The following is an 11,881-nucleotide window of genomic DNA, read 5'->3' as shown; positions in this document are numbered from 1 at the left end:
TCCGGTGGAAGGACCAGGTGGAGAAGGACCTGTCTTCACTTGGTATTACCAATTGGCGCCAAACCGCCAAAAGGAGAGATGCGTGGCGCACTGTTGTGGACTCGGCTATAACCGCGTAAGCGGTTTCTACGCCAGTTAAGAAGAAGAAGAATATTTTTTTAATTTTTTTGTATTTTTCAAATTTTCAATTTTTTTTTGTTCTTTTGGTTTTGGTTTTTTATTTAAAATTATTACGTACTTGAATCTAATCTACGCAATAATTTTAAATAAAAAACAAAAACCAAAAAAACAAAAAAAAAAATTGAAAATTTGAAAAATACAAAAAAATTAAAAAAAAATTATTTTAGACCGTGTAAAAGAAACAATTCTAGTGCGTTTGGTTGGTGTAGCTTTATTGGTTTGCAAGATATGTTTACGCCCACTTTTTCAAAAAATTACATCCAAATATGCCCCTTCCTAGTGCGGCCCTTTGCACCAAATTTTACTTTTATAACTTTATTTATGGGTTAGTTATACCACATTACATGTTTTTATCTAACTCGTTTAGTTTAAGGTGTTACAAACAATCGTTATTTGAACAAAACTCTGCGAGAGTATAAAAATAGTTTTTGAGAGTTTCAACGAGTTCGTACGTTGTGTTTGGAGTCCCTAGAACACTCACTACGGTAGTTAACGCGACAAAATCCTCAGATCTCGTATTGGTAGACCTCTGATTGGAAACCCTTGAGATATCGAAAAAACAGGCATCTTTAAAGACCGCTTGGGTCTTATCCGGAGTGAAATATTGGGTATAGGGAAGTTATTGTCGCGATGGTGGCCAGTTTTGCTTACTTCGGACAAGAACTGCAACCGATAGACTACGTCACAACGGTCTTTGACATTGTTTAAGCCAAATCCAATTAAGTTTTTGCGTCGTTTCGTGACTGTTGATGAAGCATGGGTCGACTGGTACGCACCAGAGGTTGAAAATAAACAAAAACAGGGGACTTCTCCTTGCGAGTTTTTATGTATTTTTAGTTTTCACACGGATATACTAATCCTATATACCAAATTGCCAAACCCATTCGTTCCTTTCCGAAACAATAATTATGCTCTTCCATCATGATAAAGCACCGTCTCACACCTCCGACAACAGCACGGTCAAATTGGTCAAATTAGCCTACGAACTTCTGTCCTATTCGCCGTATTCTGCAGGATTACTTCTTTTTGTCTCCAAAAATGCAGAGATCACTCGCCAACCTCACAGATCTATAGAAAACATATCAGTCAGCCAGGTTGAACTCTTTTGTATAATAAGAATAATATTACCTTCGGAATCAATGGTTTCTTTATGACTGTCGCTCTATTTTATCTTGCGAAGTGATTACACCAAATGAAGCAGAAGACTTACCTATACACCATATGTTTAGACCTATTTGCCATGAGTAATATCAAAAAATTTTCATTAAACCTGAGGATTAGATTAAGAAACTAAACGAGTGATGTAGAATATAACCGCTATAAATTAAGTTATCTTCATTTTATTGATGGCACTCCGCTCCAGAATCGAAAGGTAATTGGAACTAATTTCTAAACTCATCAAGACGCCGTCATAAATATCATAATATTCTATAATACTTTCTTAAGTGTGAATTACACACAGGAAGTAATCTATATTTTTGATCCTGTGTCATATAATATTTAATGAGTGCAGTAATGCTGATGTTATTCACATGACATGCACGTTTTGAAATGTTTGCGAACCACATTTATTAATATTTTCAACGCCTACAAACTTGTACCCAAACTACCTCGAACATGCTACAACTGTTCAAAGGAAATGAGAGAAAACTAAGAAGGAAAATGTGGAAGAGGATATAAAAACCGAAGTAATTAAAATGCAGTGTCGCTAATGACTGCAAACGTTTTAATCCACCAACACATGGCACATTCCTGACACGTGCGCATTTCAACACACACAAACACAAGCAAACACACAGGAGTTTGCAGGAAGTTGCGCTCAACAGTTGTGCACTTAAGTAAATGAATGGCAGGACTTATCCGGATAGTAGATGCCTTCGCCACGATAAGTGTGACACTTAGTAACGCTTCGCTGATAACACGAAAAGGTGCTGAAATGTCGCTCGTATTTTACTTGTTTTTTTTTTTTGTTGGGGCAGGTACCTGTCTACTTTGGAAACAATTTAATTACAACAGGATATATTTGTAAGTTTTTATTGACAACTTAATTTTTATTTGGGTAGGCTTTTATGAACCATTTTATATGTACATTTTGACACTTTATCGTCGACAACGTTACATACATATGTATGTATGTAAATCATCTAAAATATTGTCAATATGTTTTGATATGAATGCCCAAGGGAATATGCATATCATAATTTGAATTTTGACTTTTGGATAAAAAATCCTTTTTTTTAATTTTCGAGACCAAGTCTGTAGTTAAAGCTTGGAGAATTTTGTATTTATATAATAATCTGCAAGTATTTGATGCCTCACACTATTTATTGCTTATTTACAGAGATATGAGCTTTGAGTCTGTCATCTGTTAAATGGGATATTTTGGTATTATTATCCGTCTAGAATTCAGAGAGACATTATTCTAATTTACAAATTTATATTCTACGTTGTGAATAAATGACGTATCATTTGGTTGATTAGTTCTAAACATCAGTCGTCCTGACCGCAAGCTGTCGTATTTAAACCATCTCTAGGTTCATTGTGCTTCTGGGCTATTTAATTAAATGAAAAGTATTTGCTTTTCATAGCTAAGCCATTTTTTAATTCTATGAACTCTATGTATTCAAATTAATTTACCTATTTTACACTTCAGTCGACGCTGAATTTATACCATCAGACTCTTTTAAAAGATGCTGCGCGATGGAACAATTTCTAATAAAATTCTCGTCCTTTGTCCATACCTGTACTGTTTAACAATTTTTCTTCACTGATTATGAGACGACGCGACCATTCAATTACCGTACTTATATTTTTACTCTTATATGAAGAAGATTCCTGAATAACAACTGATTTAGTCGAATGTGTACTGCTCTTGAATTTTTTTCTCTTGATACTCCAAAATATGTATTTTACTCAAATTCTAAATATCTGTATTTTACTCTTGCAGAACATGTTTTGTTGTATGTACTTTAGAGATCGTTCCCAATGATCATAGCAATATCTTTGATGACAATAATATTTTCACAAAATGTCTACTGTTTAAAGCAAGTACCTCGGAAAGGAGACGCTAATACCCCTGAGAGACGGCGTCGTTAATTCGGGTTAACTGCTTTAATCGGGGTTAATTCAAGAGTTATCTCAGTTAACTCCGTTTGCTAACTCCCATTTAATCCTCAAAATTTTAGAGAGTTAGTGGGAGTTCGTGGCATTTTCGTTGGCAACATTGTTAAACATGGCCGCTTTTTATCTATTGTGAATGAAAATATGCAATACTGACAGTACTGTTTTTCAATTAAATGTAAACAAAAACAAGTAAGGATGGGCTAAGTTCGGGTGTAACCGAACATTTTATACTCTCGCAATGTATTTACTTAACATTGTTTATATTATATAATACACAATTGGGCTCACATATTCGTCATATATATTGTACAAAGTCCATTGAAAGTTGGAAACCATAATATTAGGTTAGAAGCACAGAGGTCCTCATGTTCGATATATGGGGCCTTGACAACCTATGTTCCGATTTCAGAGATTTTTAGAATGGGGCTGCCACACTATAAACGTAGTACTTGTTTAAAATTCTGCATCGATATCTTCACTAGTGCTTACTTTATATATTGTAAAGTAAACAATGCAGATTGTCTTCAAAGTTCTGGTATATAGTAAGTAGCCGTGGTTGTGAAGCGATTTGGCCTATTTTCACAACATATCATTTGGATGCAAGCAAACTATTACAAACTAAGTTTCATTGAAATCGGTCGAGTAGTTCCTGAGATATGGTTTTTGACCCTTAAGTGGGCGACGCCACGCCCATTTTCCATTTTGTAAAAAAATCTGAGTGCAGCTTCCTTCTGCCATTTCTTATGTGAAATTTAGTGTTTCTGACGTTTTTCGTTAATGAGTTAACCCACTTTTAGTAATTTTCAACCTAGCCTTTGTATGGGAGGTGGGCGTGGTTATTATCCGATTTCCTTCATTTTTGGACTGTATTAGGAAGTGGCTAAAAAACGACTGCAGAAAGTTTGTTTTATATAGCTCTATTGGTTTGCGAGATATGTACAAAAAAGTTAGTAGGGGGCGGGGCCACGCCCACTTCCCCAAAAAAATTACATCCAAATATGCCACTTCATAGTATGATCCTTCATACCAAATTTTATTTCCATAGCTTTATTTATGGCTTAGTTATGGTACTTTATGTGTTTTCGGTTTTCGCCATTTTGTGGGCGTGGCAGTGGTCCGATTTTGCTCGAAAGCAACCTTCCTATGGTGCCAAGAAATAAGTGTGCCAAGTTTCATCAAGATATCTTAATTTTTACTCAAGTTACTGCTTGCACAGACGGACGGACGGACAGACAGACATTCGGATTTGAACTCCACTCTTCACCCTGATCAGTTTGGTATATATAACCCTATATCTAACTCGTTTAGTTTTGGGTGTTACAAACAACCGTTATGTGAACAAAACTATAATACTCTCTTTAGCAACATTTGTTGCGAGAGTATAAAAACTACGCGTGCTAATTTTTTCTAAAATGGAAGTTTTAATATAACGTATTTATGTATATTTTTTTAATAATTAGTGATTTTGTACTAGTTGTGCGGCTAACAACCGCAATATTTCCTTTCTATCCAATTTTATTTCACCAAAATGGAAATATTATTGCCTATCAGCTGTTATGGGAGTTTATAACTCGCTTTGCTGCCGTCTGTCACCCACAAAATTGGAACTGATTAAAAGCGCAGATAATCCGAGTTAACTCTGCCGTCTGTCTAGCGTATAATAGTTTTGGAACTATAGTCTTATTTCATACGAACTTGGTTCTGGAAACAGACATTACACGAACTGCTGTTGAAACTGACAACTGTCCGAAGTTCCCGTTAGAAAAAAATTTGACCATCACCCTTGCACTGCTAACAGTAAGAATTTTAATCAGATATATATCTCTGGTCATGTACAGTTATAATCCGTTTGTAGATAGTATAACCGCTCTTCCATGAATATTGAATATTATATGGTACATTTTAGTTGAATATGATCTCTTACCGTCAAGTCTCTACTATAAAAACAGCCAGCTTTTAGACATATGTATGTAGGTAGATGATAAAAGTAAAGTATACGAGGGCTGCTATATATATTTTTGGCCTAATATTGAAAATAGGAATATTTATCAACGAAAATGGTTTTATTGTTTTTCAAAATATTCTCCATCAAGATTTATACACTTGTGCATGCGCTCAAACCAATTTTCGAAGCACTTTTTTTGAGCCTTTTTTGAGCGATTGTCAATCCAACGATTGTGCGGGATCCAACGAGAACAAACCTTTTTTTACGGCCAGGTGTTCATGCAATATCGAATGTATGCTGGTGGGAGAAATGCATAGGCATGCCTCTATCTGAAGGTATGTTACATGACGGTCTTGCATTATCAGTTCACGTACGGCATCGATATTTTCTGGCACAACGGCTGTTTTTGGACGACCTTCACGGAATTCATCTTTGAGGGAGCGTCGGTCACGATTGAATTCGTTTTACCAGTTTTTCACAGTGCTATAGGAGGGTGCTTCATAGCCATACAAAGATTTTAGCATTTATAGCAGCCCTCGTAGATATTCACATTGAATTTTGGTCTCTTTTGTTCAATTCCTTTGATTTTTTCTAGAAGAAATTATTTGGTAACTATAGTTGTAGATATTATTTTTTGGCCGACTTAAAAATCCGACGTGAACATCGCCAAACATTCCTTGGATGCTTTCATAATATACGAAGTTTGTTGCGATTATGAATTGTCATGACTTTTCCTAGACAGATTGTCTCATTTTTACATATTTTAAATAATTACTGACCGCACAGTTGGATATCTACTACTTCCTGTTTCAAAAATATTTATTTCTGTATTTCGAAAACTTTTTCATCTCTTGGTCTTAATTTGTTAAATTAATTGTTTAGCTGTTTAAGATTATTATAACCGATATTAAAAATTACTGTCTCTTTGGGAGCAAATTTGGTTGATTTTACCTCAGAGACCGGTAGAGTTTCAATTACCCAATGATTTGGAAACTGGTATAGCTTCTTCCTAATAATATCTTCTGCTATCCTTCGAGTTGAAGTGCGCAAAATTTGTGGGATCCTATTCCTATCACTAGTGAGCTAATTTCTGTCCCGTAGTAGTATTACCAATTTTGAAATGGTAGAGACAACGCAAATAGTTTCGGAACTATCGGAATTTATGAATTCAACTCCTAGCTTTCAACGAGCTATGTTGGATTATATTGGTTGTAAAATATCTCCCTTCCGTGTTTTTGTCTTTTGAATTTCGCGGCTATGTATAAAGCGCTACAGAGCTCGTATCTGGCAATACTATACATCTTTGAAAGGTCTTGACATAACCTACAAAACGACGCTTTGCATGATTAGTTTGAAGCTCACTAACGCCGAAATTCGCCCTATTTTAAAGTTTTCCTTCGTTAAAGACAAATCCGCTATAGAAACGTTCCGTGAGATTAATGGTGTTTTGGGGGAAATCCTTCTGGACCGAATCAACACCTGTGATATGCTGCTGAAGCAGAACGAACTCGACCCATTATTGAAGCGGATGGTGACCGGCGACGAAAAATGAATCCCATACGATAATATCCAACGAAAACGATCGCCGGTGAATCGTCCCAAACAGTGGCCAAGCCGGGATTGATGGCCAGGGAGGTTTTGCTGTATGTTTGGTGGGATTGGAAGGGAATCATCCACTATGAGCTGCTTCCATATGGCCAGACGCTTCGACCGTCTACATCGAGCAACTGGACCGCTTGAAGCAGGCGATCGCCCAAAGGGTTCACAATTGGCCAACCGGAAAAGTGACAGGACAGCGCCAGACCACACACTTCGTTGATGGCTCGTCAGAAGCTATGGAAGCTCGGATGGGAAATTTTATCGCATCCACCATATAGCCCGGACATAGCGCCAAATGATTACCACCTGTTCCTGTCCATGGCGAACACCCTTGGTGGAGTAAAGTTGAACTCTTGGCTTGTGAAAAGTGGATGTCCGAGTTCTACACAAATAAGGAGGGAGGTATTATGAAGTTGCCGTCTAGATGGAAACAGATTATCGAATGAAACGGCGCATATTTGAACTAAATCCGATCTTTGTAACACTTTTTATAAAGCATTGAATATAGAGCAAAAACGCGGAAGGGAGATATTTGACCTAACCTAATATATAGTTTATAGTTTTGAGAAATAGCTTAGTAGACCATCTGAGCAGATTTTTGGACCACAGAATATTAAGTTATTGAACAACATCTGCTGTTGTTGTAACGACATCATCATATCCCAAAAAAATTTGGGGAATGCTGCCGGTTTGACAGTCCTTGGCTGAATAAGATTGCGTTCCGGTTATTGATTGTCGCGGGAACTGCCCAACATTGCCTGAAAGATTATTTCTAACAATCTCACTGTTGTTAGTCCGAATTAAAACCAAATTAGTACAGAATATAACCGCATTTTAGGAAGGATGCCGACCTAAAAGAGGTTTGTCATCGACTGTAAAACTATAAATTTATGATCTGGTATTGTTGTTAGATCTGTATTATTGAAATTCGAGATTTTCTAGGTTACACCGAACCGTGAAATATTCAAAGTCTCATAACCCTGATAAACAAGTCTGGGACAAAACACAAGGGGTACATATTTGTAACTATGTATGTAGGTTCATACAAACATTTGTACGTAATTTAATTTGAAAAATGAAATCTTACAAAAAGCAACAGGATTGACATTTTGACATTTTATCGTGAACGAGTGCAAAGAGGCAAACCTGATCGGAGTGCAAAATTTATTATCCGCAATGTGTGATAATGTTGTTTGTTTGTATGTTTGTATATATTTTCCTACATTTGGTACATATGTACCAAAAGTGTTATGCAAAATGCACGCGTTGATATTTACAACTAGTGAAATGTGCTTAATTAATGCAGTCAGTTTGCACTCAAAAACATTTTGCACTGATTGTAGGTAGATGGCTGGAGAAATTTGTATTAAAAGTGTTAGTTGTAAGTGGCAACGCCATGCTGGTCAAATGTCACTGCAGCAGATAACTGAAAAGTTGAAGTTAAAAGTAAAACTACTCTACTCAGATTACAAAATTCACAGAAAAACAAAAACACACACTCACACACACAAATTAATGACTTTTGCCGTCACAGCGGAAAGTGAGACATATAAATTGCCGACACATTGTAAATGTCACACAGCGAACATACTGCTGACGTTGCACTTTTCTTGGTTAACATTTTTAGATAGACCAAAAGGGAAAAGGCTAAGGATTATAAACACACAAATTAAGGGATCTACTCTACTTACAAACATTTCTATACATACATTATATATGTACACAGTTATGTCTCGTACACAGTTATTTTGTGCCACATCAAACAGCTGTGTTGGGGAGAAAAAGGTGCTCGCCGTCCACAATTCATAATGCGCGCACTTCTGTGTTATCTTTCTTCGCTGTCTCACTGAGTCCGAAGCGTGCGGTGTGCGGTGCGGTATTATCCACAGCGGGATGATCTGCCGAAAAACCTTTTTACAAATTATATCCTAATTTGTGGGGAACAGTTGGAAATGGACGTTGATAAAGTGATAAGCCACTGAAAGTCTTCGGTCTCACCAGCAGCAACAGCTGTACGCAGCGGCATGCGACGTTATGGCGAGTTATTAGAAATGAGTAGTGAGAAGCGAGCGGTCATGAGTCAATTAGCAGTTATATGGGATTCGAATGATCAAAGAATATGAAATTTCCGAATTTTTTTCTGGATCAGCCACAATTTGACCCTTCAATTTTTATAAAACGGATTAAAATAATTATAATTATATTTTTATTAGGTGAAGGTTTTAATATTTTGTTCTGCTGAGTTTAGTAAAAGGGTTATTTTTAAATAAGTTTTGCACTTAATTATATTTTTTTATTAAGAAAACCCGGGAAGCGTCACTTCCTGTATTAATTACGGAGAATATAATTAAATTTATTTTTATGTTTAAATGACAAATTGAAGACGAAAAAAAATAATGAAGAAGTAAGAAAGAAAGGATTTACTATTCATAATAAGTATATAATGGGTCTCATGCATAAAAACGAGTAAAAGCGCTGAGTTGAGGCATGTGAGCAATTGCTCGGAAGTCGAGTTCGATCAAACAGCAACAGCTTTTGCTCAATTTCGTATGCATAAAAATGAGTTCAAACCAATTGCAATTACTTGAGCAAAGGGAGATCAAACATCTAATGTTATAGAAGTGCAAACGTGTCGTCAAGTGAAAGAAAAGTAGAAGTAGGATCAAATAATAATAATAAAATTGAAACTTACGACATTTCTAAATTAAATTTTATTGAAATTGGTGGATTAGTTTCTGTGATATGGTTTTGGACCCATAAGTGGGAGGAGCAAATTTAAAATTTTGTATACCAATTTGAGTGCAGCATTTATGCACCATCATTATAATGAAGTTGTAGTAATGATGACAGGTTTCTGGTATTTTCCCTTACTGAATTAAAGCATTTTTAATAGTTTTCAACATAACCTTTGTATGGGAGGTGGGCGTGGTTATAATCCGATTAAAAGAAATGGTTTTAGAAAGTTTGGTTGATATAACTTTAGTAGTTTACGAGATATGTACAAACATTACATCCAAATATGCCCCTTCATAGTACGATACTTCATACCAAATTTTATTTCCATAGCTTTATTTATGGCTTAGTTATGGCACTTTATGTGTTTTCGGTTTTCGCCATTTTGTGGACGTGGCAGGAAGGTTTCGAAAACAACCTTCCTATGGTGCCAGGAAATAAAGGTGCCAAGTTTCATCAAGATATGTGACTATTTTTACTCAAGTTAGTACTCAAGGACGGACAGACAGACAGATATCCAGATTTGAACTCTACTCGTCACCCTGATCACTTTGGTATAAATAAAACTCTATATCTAACTCGTTTAGTTTGTGAACAAAACTATTATACTCTCGTAGCAACTTTGTGGTTATACCATTTTGGAATCCAGAATCTGCACAAAATATTAAATATAGCAAATTTTATCGATGTTGCTGAGGGCACCACTATGTGTTTCTTCTGACTCCTCAAAAACGCGACTCCGAGTGTACGCGAGTCAACAATAAGGCAGCCTCAACAAAATTTGAGCAAGAGCTCATAAAAGAAAGCAAAAGCTTGTTTTTATGCATATGAAAATGAGCACTAGCTCATCTAACTTCGTTCAAACTGACCAAGATGAGATCAAACGGAAGCAGCGAGTAAAAGCAAACACATCAAATATTATTATGCATACGACAAGCACCTTTTACTCAAAAAATCGAGTCCGAGCTCAAGCTCACGTTTTATGCATGAGGCCCAATATATCGATAACAGAAAAATAGGAGTAGAAACGTCTATTTATCTGGCTCCTGGTGTATAATATACCTATAAACAATATAGGAATATGAGACAAGAGGATCCCAAATATCTATCTGATGTGTGTCCTGATGTGTTAAAAAATACTGGAAACATTTTTAAAAATGTTATTCATTCGTCCGCATTAATGTTGTGTGAGCTTTTAACAAACGAAAATCGCCGAAACAGCCATTTCCAAATGTGTCATGTTATCAATCGTCGCTGATTTGTTAGGCTTAGACCATAAATTGGACGTAGCCACACAGGAAATAGTCTAACTGGAAATCTTCAAATCGAACGACTAGGCGGCTAATTGATTTTGTGAGATAACTCGTTCACCAAACTTGGTTTTCATTAAATCGATTGTGACATTCGCTATGTGGCACCGTCCTTTTGGAACCACATATTGTCCGAGTTCATATCATCCAATTCGTGCCAAAAATATTCGGTTATCATTGAGCGGCAGCGATTCCCATTCACTGTAACATGCCGCTCTTGATCATCACGGAAGTAGTACGGCCAAATGACGCCGCCGGCCCATAAATCGCACCAAACCATACATTTTTCGGGATGCAATGGTGACTCATGGAGTACGTGTGGATTACTGCCTGACCAATAACGCATATTTTGCTCACAGATGAAGCCAGTCAGCCAGAAATGAGCCGACCATAAATTGGACGTATCGCTCTTGAAGTTGAGACCTCTTACTCCGAATTTCATATACATCGGTCTACTTTTGTAGCGTCCTATTGAAAAACCCTTTACAATAAAGGGTATCCGATTCACTGAAGACATCGCTGGAAGGTTTTTCCCAAGTACGGCTTCCTATCTACGTTGTATGTACAGCTGTATATGAACTCACATTTCGAATCCAATCTCTCTTGAAATGCGCTATACTTTTAGTAGATTAAGATAAAGTCCATACAAAAATCAGTCTTCTACCACCCCCTGTGTCGCTCGTATGTCGCCTACCCTTATTTGCCACTGAATTTATTCAAACACAAACAACTCGCGAGATTGGGCTGTTTGCAATTATCAACCATAAATGACGCCTTAAAGTCTGGCAAAAAGCCAATAAAAACTACGAACCGCGTACTATTTGCGGGCAAATATGTAAATATTTTATTTTATTTACGTACGAGTAAGAGAGTATGTGCTCGGTTGGTGTTGTGCACAAATCTTTACAACTCATATCGCTGGAGCATGCCATTGTTGGTGTCGCAAAAAAATAAAACAAGTGCCCACTGTCCAATATTAATTACATGCTGA

Source organism: Zeugodacus cucurbitae, chromosome 3 (genome assembly GCF_028554725.1).
Source record: "Zeugodacus cucurbitae isolate PBARC_wt_2022May chromosome 3, idZeuCucr1.2, whole genome shotgun sequence".
NCBI classification, from domain to species: Eukaryota; Metazoa; Arthropoda; class Insecta; order Diptera; family Tephritidae; genus Zeugodacus; species Zeugodacus cucurbitae.
Note: the sequence above shows the minus strand (reverse complement) of the source record.